Genomic DNA, 16,898 nt, shown 5'->3' with positions numbered 1-16,898 from the left:
ATCTTTTTTTTTAGGAAGTCAAGTATTGGTTTGTCCTCATACCATTCTACACGAATAATAAAAAAAATAAGATGTTGTATGATTGCCAATACTAAGACAACTATCCACCAACTTTTAAATGAGGCAGATGTACGAAAATATATACTACAGTTTGGCCTTTAACCTTGAGAATAACCCCTAGTTTTGCCAGTCTTTGATCAGTCTATTTGATAACTTGTAAGTTCCTAATCACACGAGTGTTTGAAACAAACGTGCATGGTCTTGCGAATAAAAAAGGGAAAGAAGCAGTTGCAATGTCTTTTCCTAATGACTAACTATCATTAAACCAAATTAACATAAACAATTAAAAATAAACAACATCAGGGCTATTTACAAATTATGCCTATGTTCGTGTATAATATCGTTTAGGAAGTTTGAATCTTTCTTTATCTAATGGTATTCCATATTTTCAGTAAGCTACGTGAGTGCAAAGATCTTCCTGAAATAGACCTTACCTTATGGAAAGACAACGACTGTATGGAGCGCTTACATAAGTAATACTTCAATACGAGGAGAAATGATATTGTCCAAGATTCTTATTAGTCACATACTGTTATACACGTAGTTTCAAATTTGTATTTGTTTTTGTTTTTAAATGTTACCTTTGTATTACATGACATGTTTATTATTACCTCATATTACATATATATGTATCTGATCGTTGCTTTACAATAAAATCTTGAAAATCTAGAAACTTGAATCTTGAAATTTATACCAACTGTATATACATAATTTATTAGTTGAACTTTCAATTTATAATTTAGACAAGACAGTGTTTTTTTTCCAAATGGTGTATGTTTTGTTTATTTTCTTAGGTATTTTTGAAAATATCGCAAGGTCGTTTTAGATGTAACAATGTATATATCTACCAATAAGCTGTGTAAAAGTAGAAATTTTATAATCACCTAGCTGTCATAGAAAGAGGTAACAAAATGATTTGAGTTAAAAAAAAATCAAGTCCAAGGACCATATAACCACAATGATCAGACCAGAACAAAATTCAAACTTGAACTGTAACTTGTCATGATAAAACTATAAACCAATTATCAAATCCATATCTTTAAGAATGACAAAAATGTGTGGACAACTGATTATAGGAGTGAATTTTGTACGAACAATCTCATCACTCAAGAAATTTTACGGTCGTCTTCATGAAATGACGGACCATTATGACAAAAGTGTGTCAAAAATCATATCTCATATTCTTTCTCAGTCATAATGACCTTCCATCATTACGAAACTGAACAAAGAAATAACACGAAGCGTGCCGTATACGGTGCAAGAAATGCTTACCCTTTCGGAGCACCTGATTTCACTCCCAGTTTTTAGTGGAGTTCGTGTTGTTTCTTATCTATTATTTATAACTGTTGATGTAAATGTCTTTTTGTTTTGTGAGTCTTTGTTTACTCCTTGTTTTTGATTGTTATTGTTATTTAAAGGACCATTATTTGCTCTGAACAAAACGATTAGACCAAAACAAAATTCGAACTTGATCTGTAACTTGTCATGATAAAACAATACACCAAATAGCAAATCAATATCTACAATCACAGAGAAAAAAGTAATGGAAACTGATTTGTCAGACATACCGATTAACAAAGAATGGAGTGCAAACCTAAAGTCCCCTTTAACTTTGTCGGTAGAAGACCAAAAGGTAGAGAAATAAAGATTCTAACATTCGTGCAGGTGGGTTATAAATTTTTATCAGCTGAGATAGTTAAATTATTGAAACTTATAAGAGTCCACGTCTTGTTAATTAGTTTAATCAAATAAGGAGATTGGATATATCCAATGTGGTATGATAGGATATGAAACAACTCAACCCAAGAGATCAAATGACACCGAAATTAAACGCTGTAGGTCACTGTAGGGCCTCCAACAGTGAACAAAGCATGTATGGCATCATCAGTTAAAAAAGGTAACGGAATCATAAATTCAAACGAGAAAACTAAAGGGTTAATTAATGTAAAAATTTCTTTCTACATTCCTGATTTATAAGTCGCGTAAATACAAATTTAAGTGTTATCAATTATCTGCTGAGGGTATCAGCAACCATACTTCGGTAAATAAAACGGGTCCAGAAAAGGTTAAATTACCAAAAAAATAGAGAGACTGGTATTTGTCATATGATAGTGCACGTGAATATAATCAGAATTAAACCTGAATGAAGAAATTCTGCATATTTTCCTTTATTATACATGAACAATGTTTGGAATATTTTTTTCTTCCTCCGTCAATTTAAATGTCCTTAATATATTTTGTAAATGATAATGAATATTTTATCAAATCTTAACTCCTAATTTTTATTATTTCACATATAAATAAATTATATCAACACAATTCTTTATCTGTTATAGATATTGACAGAACATTTTACTTCAATGGTTTTTTTTGCAATTTATTTTAACTCGATAATTGAGATTGAAATGATACAGTGACATCTTATTGGAGATTTCTCTCCATGAATATTTTAAATTAGTTGCACATGTGTATAATGTAGTGTTATATCATAACTCATCGACCATACATTGGTGAAGGCTGTTATATGACCTATAGTTGTAAACTTCAATATATGTCAATTACTCTCTGATAGTCAGTTGTCTTATATGTCATCATACCCCATCTTCTTATTTTTTTTTAAATGTAAAGACCTTGGATCGCTAGATGTGCGATATTTGTTTTATGACCTCGGAAATGAGGTCAAGGTTACAGGTCTTTTAAACATCGTTTGATATACATTATTAAAGTTGGGTGTGACAGTTTCTGTGTCATTTTGGTATATTGTGGAGAGTTGTTTCATTGTCAATCATACCACATCTTTTTTTTTATAATTGTTTTAAAATAAAAAAAAAACAAGTACAGTTACCACCCTTGCATATGGTTGTATAATCAGTTAATTAAAACATATTACGTTAAATGCAATTAAAAAGTACATAAACTACTAAATTATCATTATACAATTGATAGCAAAATGACATGAAGTCCCATCATTCAGATTTAATTGCAAACAACCCATTGTAAAATTACCATAATTTAATACACACAAAATTCTATCAAATTAAAATGTTCTAATTCTTAATATTAATGGCGCTCCTTTCCTAATTTAGTTTAACTGAAGAAGTGTGTGCTGACCTTTACACTACACTGGTAATCAGTGGTGTTCTACCTTATGTACTATGTCAAGAAATCAATGGTGTTAATCCTTTAGATTCAGCATTACCAAAGAAGATTTCAATGGAATAGTTACATGGTACAGAGTAAGAGTGAGTAGGCAAGGCACAGTGATCGAGCCAGAGACAGCGAGAGAAAATGAAAGAGAGAAATAAAAAGAGTGAAAGGGTGAAAGGAAGCGAGAGAAAAGTAGAAACAGTGAAGGAAAGTGAGAGAGCGAGAATGAGTTAGAGAGTAAGAGACAGTGAAGCGAGAGCAAGAATGGAAAAAAGTCAAAGAGAACGATATTGAAGGAGTGGGAACGAAAAGAAGAGTGAGAGAAAACGGAACAGTGATTTAGTGGACCAGAGTATGAGCGTGAGGGAGATAACGAAGGATTAACAGAACGAGATATTACGAACAACGATATAGTGCTTGGTATTCCAAGTGCTGCACGAAACCTCTTTGTAAATTATTCACATGTTATTGATCAGTAATCAAAGCCGGGCTCCAAAGTGATTGTGAAACAGCCTATTCTAGAGGTGGCGTGAATTATATTTGGATGCTAAAAAAATCCGAAAATCTTTTAGAGTACATATAATCTAAGACTCTCTAATCTTTCAATAGACAAGTATTAAAACATTTGACTTTTCTACATTTTACACAAGTATTCCCCATTCCAAACTAACAGACAAATTGAAAGAGTTGGTGTTACTTTGTTTCATTAAAAAAAATGGCAAACTTAGATACAAGTATCTGTCTAATGGTGGAATACATCCTACTTTGTAAAGAATTACTCTGGTTCAAACAAAAAATTCTTATGTGCTTGAATTCTTGATTGACAACATATGTGTTACGGTTGGAGGACGTGTTTTTCAACAGACTGTCGGAATTCCAATTGGAACCAATTGTGCCCCTCTTCTTGCCGACTTGCTTTTTTCTTATTATGAGGCTGACTTCATACAGGAACTTCTTAGGAAGAAAGATAAGAACTTTGCAATATCCTTTAACTTTACGTTCCGCTATATAAATGATGTTCTCTCACTAAATAATATAAAATTTGGTGACTATGTTGAACGAATCGTTCCCATCGAACTAGATATAATGGTTACTACAGATATAGTTAAGTCTGTCTCATATCTTGACTTGAATCTATAAATTCACAATGAGGGTCGGTTGAATGATAAATGATTGCTGCTCACAAAGAAGCTGGTAAACTAAGAGTTCCAAATGGTGAAGTTGAAATCGTTCCTTCGTAAATTTTATGGACGTCATCACGAGTTGGTTGACCGTTATGGAATAACCGTTTCACAGATAATATCGGGTTATGTTACTTATGTCGTAACTACAACACACTTTCTTTTTCACGATTGCGACCTACCAAATTAGACTTTGTACCAGATGTGTAATAACATAAGCAAAACGACGGGTGCCACACGTGGAGACGGTTCTGCTTACCCTTACGCAAGCAAAAGGGGAGGTGTACGCCCTCTACGCCCCCTCTGGATCGGCCACTGAATTTAAAGCCCGAGTAGAAGTATCGGAAACCAGTTCATATTAACTGAATCCTATAGTCTGTTACCACGAAACCAAAAAAGGTTTACCAAGTTTGTTTTCACTTTTATCATATTTTTACAATGATAACTTTGATAATTTTCTTTAAATTTTAAGAAGAGAAAATTCTGTTACCAGATAATGTTTAGCATTTTCTTTTATTAATCATTCAATAAAATTCAGGTATCTTTTAGCGTTTTCTTTTATTGATCATTCAATGTTCATTATATTTTTAGACCACACATTTCTCTAATCTTTATTTTTTATGCCCATTATTCTCTAATCTTCATTTTTCAAGGGCATTATTCTCTAATCATTGAACCCCATCCTAACCCTCTTTTTTTTATTATGTTGTACATGTACTGTTATACCACTGATCGAGACTAGGGTGAGGATAGGGAGCCCGCTAACAATTTTAACCTCGCCACATTATTTATGTATGCGCCTGTCCCAAGTCAAGAGCCTGCAATTCAGTAGTTGTCGTTTGTTTATGTTTTACATATTTATTTTTCATTTATTTTTTTTTTGTTATATAAATAAGGCGGTTCGTTTTCTTGTTTGAATTGTTTTACATTGTCATATCAGGGCCTTTTATAGCTGACCATGCGGTATGGGCATTACTCATTGTTGAAGGCCGTACGGTGATCTATATTTGTTAATGTCTCTGTCATTTCGGTCTCTTGTGGACTGTTGTCTAATTGGAAATCATACCACATCTTCTTTTTTATATTCCTGTCCTTTTAAAATGCCCATTATAGACATAGACATATAATAATACATTAGGCTTAACATTTCAATTTATCAATATCAAATAGCGAAAAATGCATATATTTATTCAATAACGACAATGTTGCTGCAATAGATGCCAAAACATCAACAATATTTTATTGAAAAGAAACGGCATTTTATTTCACTTGTTCTTAAATAAAAAGATGTTTCATTTCATTTGTTATATACGGACACTGTAAATTTTGAATGTAAATGAGTAAAAATTTGTTTATATTTATATATTGTGTCTTATACGCGTCTCATTTATCTTTTTTACACAATGCAAATGTTTAAATGTTTTGTTTAGTTCTGTGATTCTCATTTTATGTTTGTATGTGGTGAGACTTTTAAAAAATAATAATAATGATAAAATATTGAATCTAAAAATATTCAGAAACTATTAACTTTTCTTAAATTTATACTTGAGTCAGAAAATTAAAACCAGCAGTGTCAAACATGTTTAACACTCAACGAGCATTCGATATCATTGACATACTATATAGCACTAATCGCAATATGTATACATGTACATATATTTTGGGCATCTTATCAGTAATCTCTCTATTGAAGATGTTGAAATATATGTATTATAATTATTCGCTTATTAGGCAAATTCATATTCTACAAAGATATTTTCAATCATTTTAGTTTTGATAAATACCATTACAAATAACTTATTTTGTCTAGTTTCCTGTGTGAGGATATTTGATTGATAAAATTCAATAAACAATTTAAGGTTGTCGGGTAAATGTGGATTACGGATTAAGATGTTAGATGTCAAACTTGAATTAACAAACTAAGGTGAATTTAACCCGAATATGTAGTTTCTCTTCAACAGTGTTTTAATTCCAATTTCCTTATTTTCATTTAAACTAAATTAATTAGAATGAAAGAAAGATTCGAAACTAAAGATAGTCACAATTAAAAATATGTATTTTGAAAAAAAGACAAAAACCGCCAGATCATATCTGATTTAAATCCAGGGTCCGTATATACATCTTCTGACTACAGACTCAGACTTCTCTTGAACTGAATCTTAATGTGCGTATTGTTATGCGTTTACTTTTCTACATTGGCTAGAGGTATAGGGGGAGGTTGAGATCATAAACATGTTTGCGCCTGTTCAAAGTCAGGAGTCTCTGGCCTTTGTTAGTCTTGTATTATTTTAATTTTGGTTTCTTGTGTACAATTTGGAAATTAGTATGGCGTTCATTATCACTGGACTATATATATATATATATATATATATAGTATATATTTGTTAAGGGGCCAACTGAAGGACGCCTCCGGGTGCGGGAATTTCTCGCTACATTGAAGACCTGTTGGTGACCTTCTGCTCAGTGTTGGTTTTTTTCTTTGGTCGGGTTGTTGTCTCTTTGACACATTCCTCATTTTCCATTCTCAATTTTACAATGGTACGTAAATTAAGATTTTATTCGAAAAGACGGATTTTTCTACATGTTCTATATGTACCAAAAAAAATGTACAACTATTGCATATTGTAAATGTTTAATGATGATACATGTCCAGATCTAGATCGAACTGCTTTGCTTCGTGTCGAAAGTACGAATATAGAAAAATCACAGATTTATATTACAACTAGAAAGTCCTCGAACAGTTGAAGAAATCATCAGAATTTGTTTATTGTAAGTTATTTTGTACATGTATAACTATAATGCGAACCCGAAGTTGTGAAATCGCAACTAAGCGTACTTTGGAAAAGCGACGGTTCTATGAAAACCTATTGTCAAGTTCAAGTTCTGTTTCGACATCATTGTAATATATGTCACTGAACGTTAAAATTCAATCCTTTATTTCGTCTTCGTCTTCGTCAAATAGTGCTGTTGGTTTCTTTTTATTATTATTACATACTAGTATACATGAATACACCACAAGTTATTCCTATGTAATCTCATTTAGATATTTAGTAGTTTAAACATATTTTATTGTTCTAAACAAATGGATTAGAAATTTAGTGCATGCAAAGTAAATTTTAAAGATGACAATGATTGCAGTATCTGTGTGAATCTACTTCTCAATCACGCTTCATAAAGATATTACAGAACATTCAAGATTTACAACTTTTCGTGAATATGATTGCCAATGGAATAAACCATGCAGCAGATTTCAAAATAACCATATTAATTTGTGTCTGAATTATAACAACTGAAACTGTAATTCTGCTGTAGTGCACCTTTAGAACTTGTATTTCGGATAATTTGACCACGTGACAAGAAATTATACAATAAACATTGGTCACGCACGATAAGTTCTGATGTAAGACACGTACCGTTACAATACCCAGTTTACACGCATCAGCGCACACAGGTTTCTCGAATGGGGCAGTTGATTGGAGGAAAGTTACCAAAAACCACGCCTACCTTTACCTATTATCCAATCAAACGCCTTTGACATAAACATAAATACTACATGAGTAATATTACAGAGATTTTGAAAAAAGTTGAGACTCTAAATTCTAACTTGAAATTATAAATTTATGCTCGTAATGCATTTTCGCAATTTACAATAAATGTTATACATACTTTCACCTATCTAGTGAGGAAAAAATAGAAATTAAAAAAAAATGCAATTTACAGCTATTTCGATTTATAGTGCACAGCAAGGACGTATATTTGTTTTCCGTCCTTGTGCACAGTTTGTGATAAATGGGTGTCAAAATGTATTAAACAGACACCCAAAGACCAGTTTCAAGAAGAATTCTTTGCTTTTATGCAGAATCGCATAAAACATAATGCTGTCATATTTTCAAAAAGAATTATCAATTAGAAAACTCCTTTTTACATTTCTAAATTCATATATTACGCAGATATAGATGTGGTTGTTGCCGATTGAGTCCAGAAGGTCTCAGGATTTACACAGAGAAGACAGAATATGTCGTCTCTGTGACACAAACAACATTGATGATGAGTACCATTACATTATGAATTGTAGAACATATAAACTATAGAAAAAGAAGGAAATGTTTAAGGAACTACTGTTAGTCAAACCCTTATATCTTTAAAGCTGATCAACAGTTAAACTCATCAAATATTGTAATATTAGAAAAACTATGTAAAAGTTATAAATGTGAAAGTCAGTCCTCCAAGCTAATTTAATTGTATCGTTTACACATGCATGTACTAATTTTACCTTATAGTTATGTGTATGTATGTTCTTGACAACTAATAATTGAAGTTTTATGAGAAATAAAGTATTCGTATTCCTTTAAACATGTAAACCATAAATTGCAGTACACGAAGACAGCCTACGGGTAAAGTACAAGTGAATATATCACAAAAAGATTATATGTAATCCTCATCCGTACGCGTCCTTGTAAATGCCGAAAACTCTGGATTTTCTTTGAATTTTGGATTTTCTATAAAAGATCTAGAAAAGACAAAAAATGAATTGAAATAAAAGATTTTTGTGTAGACGAGTTACAACATTGCATAAGCATGATTAGGAAATTTGAACAAATTTTGTGCTCATCTTTGTAGTGGCGAAAAACACGCATATCGAGTTACGTAGACGAAAAAGAATAATTACATTCATAATAATTATGATGTAAATTCACGAAATTAAAAGGTTATAATTAGAAAACAATCAAAAACACAATTCGTCATTCCCCATGTATAATTATAGATTAAAACAAAATTATAATTTTAATTCTGAAATTCAAAAGGCATGTTTCTGATACGTTACAGTTCAGCGAACACTATTACATGAAATGCACGATGATATTGACCGAAAACAAAGGTGAAAGATTCAAATTGTAAAATCATTCGCTGAACGGTAGAATTTCTATCAATCATTCAACGATCGATATAAAAAGACTTTTGAGTGTAAAAGTATGATAGAAATACTTTTAATTTATTGAAATGCCTGTTATATTGTTCCAGTCATTGGTTACTAGTGCATGATTGTCAGTCCATTTCGATATTTCATAGCACTTTTACTAATTCTGAAAAAAAAAGAAAAGAAAAAACTAATATTCCCATGGGAAAATTATATCTTCCCATGAGAAGAAAATTGTCCCGCAAAGTGTTCAACTCCCACAAAAGGGAATCTAACCAACTAAGAAATGCATAATCATCTGTAGATTGATTTTTATATATGAAACGATGTGTATTGATTTTACTTGGTTCAATGTTCAGTGGCAAGTATTTTATATATGCGCAGGTCCTGAGACAGATAATCAAATTATCAGATTGCGGGATGACGGACAGGAAGACTCCAAACGTAACAGTGTGAACTAGCTGTCAGAAACTTAAGTACTCTCAGATTCTTTCATCGTTGAAGACCCTCTAGCGACTATAAAGATGAACAGGAATACAAACGCTGACCATTGATAATTTGTATTTTTGTTAAGCTCTGACTTTGTGTTCGATTAGGTCCCGTGTATGTTTACCCCATATTCCTTTATTTTCTATAAAGGCGTCTGTCTTGACAGTAAGTTGACACGACTTAATCATGTTAATACTAGTTAAACCCTTTAATGTAAGACACCAGATGGAAATACTCAAAAAGGACAGCCAGTTTGGTTCTCTTTAATGTTAGAGTTCAAATCTTCATGAAGAAACGACTATATGTTTTCTGTATTCAGCATAGAATAATATCTTCTAAACTATATTTTTTCGCACAATGTCTGGATATTGGTGGACATGCATTATTGCGAAACCAGACATTTACAAATGAAAATTAACACTTAGACTATAGACATTTAGTAGGGAAGTAAATGAACAAAAGACAAGTAATTCAGAAACATAAAATTGAGAATGGAAATAGGGAATGCATGGATCACGCAAAATTAAGCAGGGGCGACATCGGAGTAATGGGAGTTTGATTCTTGCAAGACATTCGCCGTGAAAACAATTTGATATGAAGACAAGCCTTTGTACTGTGACTTTGTTTTAAAATTTCAAACATGAGGCTGTTACGGCCCTGGTCAATGTTTTTAAGCAATACATAATTTCCTTTCATTTTGTTGTTGGCTTTCTGAAATAAATGTTTACATATTATAGACTATCATGATCCTTTTTTTTCGATTTCAGTTAAACACTATGTCTGATTTGCTTTTTCAGAAACTTTAGCATGTTTAAATGTCTTTTTCTTTTTCTTCATCTTTTTGAAACCCTAGTTTTGTATTACCACTGACCAGTTCAGTAAAAAAACAGCTGCTTCATGTTTGTATAAATGTGTTTGTAACCTTTCTAACATGCTATTATTTTCCGTTATTTTTTATTCCGTGTCTATAGATAGTCTTGATCGGAGAGGCAAGATTTATTTTGTCTGTTGGTTGCTTGGCTAGCGTAAGCTAATCGATTTACCTCACATTTTGAAGTTGGATGGAGATTGTTTTTAAATAAATGCCGTACTTTTGTACTTTGGTTTCCTGTCGGTTTTTTCTCAATTTTAAATTGGGAAGTTTTATCATTTGTTTTGCATGATTATTAATTTTGACTTGCAACTGAACAATTAATAAATCTAGTCCCATGTGTGCTAGCGAAATGTCTTTAGTGTAATCTCGGAGTGTAATTTTTATTTCAACTTTTACGTTTGCTTCAGCACAACCTAAAACACGAAAACTTTCATTTTCTTGTAAGAATGAGATTCGTTACTTCAAACAAAAATCGCTTTTATCTTTTTTTTTTTTTTTTTTGCAGTAAAAGACCGGTTTCTTAAAAAAAACTTTCATACAATCGACTTAACGAAGTATAAGCTTCTGGAAGGTCAAGGATTATAACATATTTTTCGTAATTTTGCAAAAATCGAAAATTTACGGTAATTAATGGTCGAATTGAAGCTTAATACCTACCAAAAAATCTCAATGAGCGAAAAGACTTTCATTTTAGTCATCTCTGGTGTATTTATGATGGCTTGGTTTGAAGCGAGAACAGACGAACTATGCTTACTAGTGTTGCATAAAAAACATGAGGATATGGTTTGTCCTTTATGAATCTATATTGCAAATTTGACTCATATAAGGATAATGTTTGTCTCATAGAAAAATCGGTAGTTTTAATAGATAATTTATTTTTCGATTTTTATCGGATATAGTAGTTATTTGGAAAAATACAAACCGTATAATTAATTATTAAAGTTTCGTATGCATCATAAATCAACCGGCTCCGGCAACTTTTGACTTGTTCTAATATGAAATAGTAATGATTTTCAGCGGAGAAAAAGATAGATATTTTGGTCGTGGTTGAAAGAATCGTAAAAGTGTTATTTTTCTAAATTCTGTTTGTTTAATCGGACAAAGTAGAGTCTTAATTTGATTTTTTTTTGCCGAACTGGACTCTATATTGTGTATTGAATTGAAAGTTTGCAAACGTTCCGACCAATGAAATTCATTTTAATATGTAACGCGAACTTCAACGAGAGCACCTAGATGAAATATTTTATCTATACTACAATCAGTTTTAACTTAGAAATTTCCGCTCAAATATATAGGAAATAAAATTATATGAAAACAACAATGCAAAATGTTTCTTTTCCATTTTATTTTAACAATGTTTATGTACATTTCAATTTGGTAAGTAGACTTATATTTAATGCCCAAAACGTAAATATATGTTTTCTTTTAAAACATTAAAAAACGTGAGAGTATGCCGATAAATAGCCAGTCTAGGTCGTTAAACTTAAATCAACTTACCCATCGTTATCGCAGACTAAAATTTATCTCATATATATATTTTCATTTATTACAAGTACGTCAGGGTGCATGACAGCACAATAATCTTTTTACAGAATCGTAAGAACAATATTTTTGTTTGATATTTGCTTCTCTTCCACAATTAACGCCCGATTTGGCCAGTGACCGGTATTACAATTTAACAGTTTTAAAAGTTCAGTGGGCTGCTACTTCATTTATAATTTTGGGTATGACTTTCTGTTTATCATATTCAACATACGTCAACATTGTCTTCATCAATTTTATTATTCAATTCATCAAAACCTTGTTTTTCATTACAAGCTTTTCCGTATATCAATATACGGCAAGAGAATGAATATTTGTTGCTTACCGGAAATATAAGATACATCGATTTAAATTATGTACACAATAAATAATTGCTGTGTAGTTTCCATGTCTGCATTTGATTTACGAGTACAATATAGTAAACATAAAAAGAGAAAAGAGAAACGGTAAATATACAGGAATACATAAAGTTTCGTAAATAGTTGCAAAGGACCACATGTTACTTACATGCCATGAGGTTTCATAGCATTCAGTATTTTTTGAAACGCACATATATATGTGCGATAAAGATCTAGTGCATTTGAGCAAATTAAATTTATGTTATCCATCTAACTATTTTATTTTCAACAGATTCCCTAGTTTGACATTTTTAAACCACGCGTGCATATATATTTTAATGTTTTTATTTAAATGCCTTATATATAAAAATGTCACGTGTATTATACGTTCGTTTAATTAAATTGTGGAGCATGTGACTTAATAAGACTACGCATTTAAAGTTTGAAACAAAAAACGATAGATACATCGAGGTCGTTTTGCTTGGGTGATTTACCTGTAAAAAGCTCGGGTCTCATCCATGTTTAAAACGAATTAATGGATGTTTGAAATAGTTTAACGGGGGCGTGGCCTATTAGTTTAACGCAACTAACCAGCAACTTGATTTCAATTGATTCACCGCAGAGAAATCTATTTGACTGGCGTTAAAATGAATTGATATGAATTGATATGAATTAAATATAATTTTTATTTTTTGTCAATCTTTATCAATAAACGATCAATCTCATTTAAATAGCGTTAACACGTTTTTGTCCGTTCAAGTTAAATTCGGGTTACTAGTGCAGTATAGAGGCACCAAACATCTAGGAATTTTGATACATTTTGTTACGAATGCGTCGGAGTCGTTCATGCATATTACAATATTATTCCTCGTTATGAACAATAAGAATGGTTCCAATTGTTTAGAAAAGAAATGTTTTGCCCATCAAAAGCAACTTGATTAATTTTTCATATTAGTACTTTTTTTCTGGCTGGAGAGGACAGTCATTTTTGTTTTCTCTGTAGACGTCTTTGTGAACAAAACCTTTGTGGTAGAACTAAGGTTTCGTTCCTGTTTTTCTTTATTTATTTAGTGACGGATACAATTGAGAATAGAAATGGGGCATGTGTCAAAGAGACAACAACCCGACCTGATTACAGACAATATCAGAAGGTTACCAATAGGTCTTCAATGCAGCGAGAAACTCCCACACCCGGAGAAGTCCTTGTACACTTGTTCAGTGATAATGGACATCATCCTCCGAATTATACACAAGAAACTAAAATTTAAAAGTATACAAGACTAACAAAGGCCAAAGGCTCCTGACTTCGGACAGGCGCAAAAATGTAGCGGGGTTAAACATGTTTTTTTTTTTAAATTTCAACCCTCCTCCTATATCTCTAACCAATGTAGAAAAAAAAAACCACACAACAATACGCACAGTAAAACTCAATTAAGGAGAAAATCCTAGTCCGATGTCAGAATAGTTAACAAAAGAAACTAAACAAAATGACAATAATACATAAATTAACAAAGGACTACTAGCAGTTACTAACATGCCAGCTTTATACCCCAATTAAACTGATTGAAAGAATATGTCTTCATCATATGAATATTAAGTATAATTCCTCTCGTTAGGGCTTAAGTATTATACGATAATAAAATATATGAGAAGAACATAACCCTTGTCATGCAAACAATTGGTTTTAGAATAAATGTGTTCAATTCCGATGCAAAGACCCTAAAAGTAAATCAATACTAAAGCGAAAATATGCAATCTTTAATGACCTGACAACAGTATCGTAACTATGTTTCTTCTTGATAAGTATGTCAAAAGGTAACGTTTAATTAGGGTTTGAGGTGAATACTTACTTTTTTGTGTTTTGTAAAGAATATTACCATAAAAGATTGGATGTGAAATACATGTACCTGAACGTATAATATGTCTGCATGTTCAGTTATATTTACAAATGATGTCCCTTTACCGATGATAAAACTAAGTAAATGTTTTGACTAGTTTGTAATATCGAAAACCCTGGTTTAATAAATTTTCAGTAATACATAAATTTCACTCGCAAACATCTTATACATTGTTACATACACGAGCGAATCGTACAAGTTGAGATATATAAACACCATAAGATGGTGACAAGGGAACGTCAGCATCTAAAAATGATAATTAACGATAGGAAATCATCTCTTTTATTTTAAATTTTTGTATTAAGCTTCCCATTAATGATATAGATATTAAGATCGAGTAAAGGACAGTGGTCATTGTTGGAATTGGCTGTATTTAATTTTATTTCAACAGGACTGAAGTCGCCATTTTTGAGAGCCAATATATCATCCAAATATCTAAAATTATTGTTAAATTTTAATATCAGATGTTGTTTCGATGGGTTTTTGCAGATTTTGGTCCTTCATTGTAACTCACAACAATACAAAAACAGGCCTGTAATTAATGGTGCATAGTAAGTCTCCACTGGAATTTCGATAATTTGATGATATACGGAATTTCCAAAGTACTTAAAAACTTGTTTCTTGATGTGGCTCAAAGTGATTCGCGTTTCTTTTTTTTTATATCGCTTAGGCTGTTGGTTTTTCCAGTTTGAATGATGTAACACTAGTTATTTGTGGGCTCTTCATTGTTTGATATTCTTTGTGAGCCAAGACTCCATGGTATACGACAGATAGTTCTAATTCAATATATACACACACTTGTACATTAGCTGGCCATTGCAGAGACGAATATTGCTTGCGTGGATTTTCTATGAATTACTATGTTGAAGGCCGTTCTTTGACCTATATAGGTTTATTTTTATAAATTCTTGGATGAAGAGTTGTCTCAATTGCACTCATACTACATTTTCTTATATCTACTATGACTTACAGTTAGATTGGACACTGAATGTGAACTTAGATTCATGGTGATAAGCTCATTTGAGATAGGCGTATGACTCATAGAAACTTCAAGTGAGCAAAATTTGCCTCTACAATGACCATCTAATGTACAAGTATGTGTATATATATTGGATAAGAACTATCTGTCGTATACTATTGACATCTATTTAAGAAAGAACAACATCAAATAGGGACAATATTCAAAACATTTGTGTTTGTATTCTATATAGATCATATTTATGTGATGCAATTTTCTATAAATTAACAAACATGTAGCTGGCATTTGAAAAATAATACTGCAATTTATTGCATTCCAAAAGTCTGCAGTTCGTGCAATTCAGTAACGTACAAAGATTAAACCAAATAATACAATTATTGACATATTACAAATATTAACTTACTATGATTAAATGTTGATACGTCAAAGAATAAGGTAAAGATCAGGCAATGTTGACCAATGAATTGTAACTCGTCTGGGATTTGACATTGTGTCTATACGTGAACAAGGAGAACAATACGTAGAAAATTTATTATGGATTGGTCATTTCGATGCCAGCACTATATGACGATTAAAACATTCAAATGTGTAAAATGTCTTTCAGTAACATTCTGTACTTTTTGTTCTGTACCAGGTAGTTATATTGTACCGTGGAGTAACCTGCAAACCTACTTCACAACCATGTAATCAGATGAATATAGAGGAAATTGTTTCAATACTCACCTTCACTGAATAACCCTTCAAATTCATATGAGGTCACACTCGGGTTTTACTTGGGTTAATTCCATGCATAAAAAGACATAACAAGAAAACGAAGAAAACTATTACACTTGTCTAGTACACTACCTAACAGTACAAAGAAATACAAAGACTGAGCAATAAGAACCCCACTTTAAACCAAGGTGATCTCAAATGTAAAATGTTTTCTTAAAATCATATTCTAGTTATTTCAATCGAAAATTATTCAATAAGAATTATGCAATTTATAAAATACGAAACTGACTGCATGTGACAGCATCAATATACCTGCTCTCTCTCTCTTTGTTTATTTCTGACAGATTTATAAAAAATACGAAACTAACTACATAGTTCAGCATCGATATACCTGCTTTTTCTCTTTGTTTACTCCTGTCAGATTAATAAAATACGAAACTAACTACATAGTACAGCATAGATATTCATTGACTTCCTCTGTGTTTACTTCTGTCAGATTCATGACATAAACAGGTTACATAAATGCATGTCAGATGAACATGCAAAGTTTAGTAATCTCCTGCAGATACCATTCTTAATAACAACGTATCAGTATTGCATTCCTTTATTTGGTTTTGCATTAACATTGTTTAGTTTTTGTTCATGTTTATACGAAGTTGGTCTTATATAATACATAGCATTCGTTGGCTACACACAGCATATAATTCGTCGTATGAAGTGCTTAATTATGTCCAATAGTTAATGCTGGGAATATTGTC

Source organism: Mytilus edulis, chromosome 12 (assembly GCF_963676685.1).
Source record: "Mytilus edulis chromosome 12, xbMytEdul2.2, whole genome shotgun sequence".
NCBI classification, from domain to species: Eukaryota; Metazoa; Mollusca; class Bivalvia; order Mytilida; family Mytilidae; genus Mytilus; species Mytilus edulis.
Note: the sequence above shows the minus strand (reverse complement) of the source record.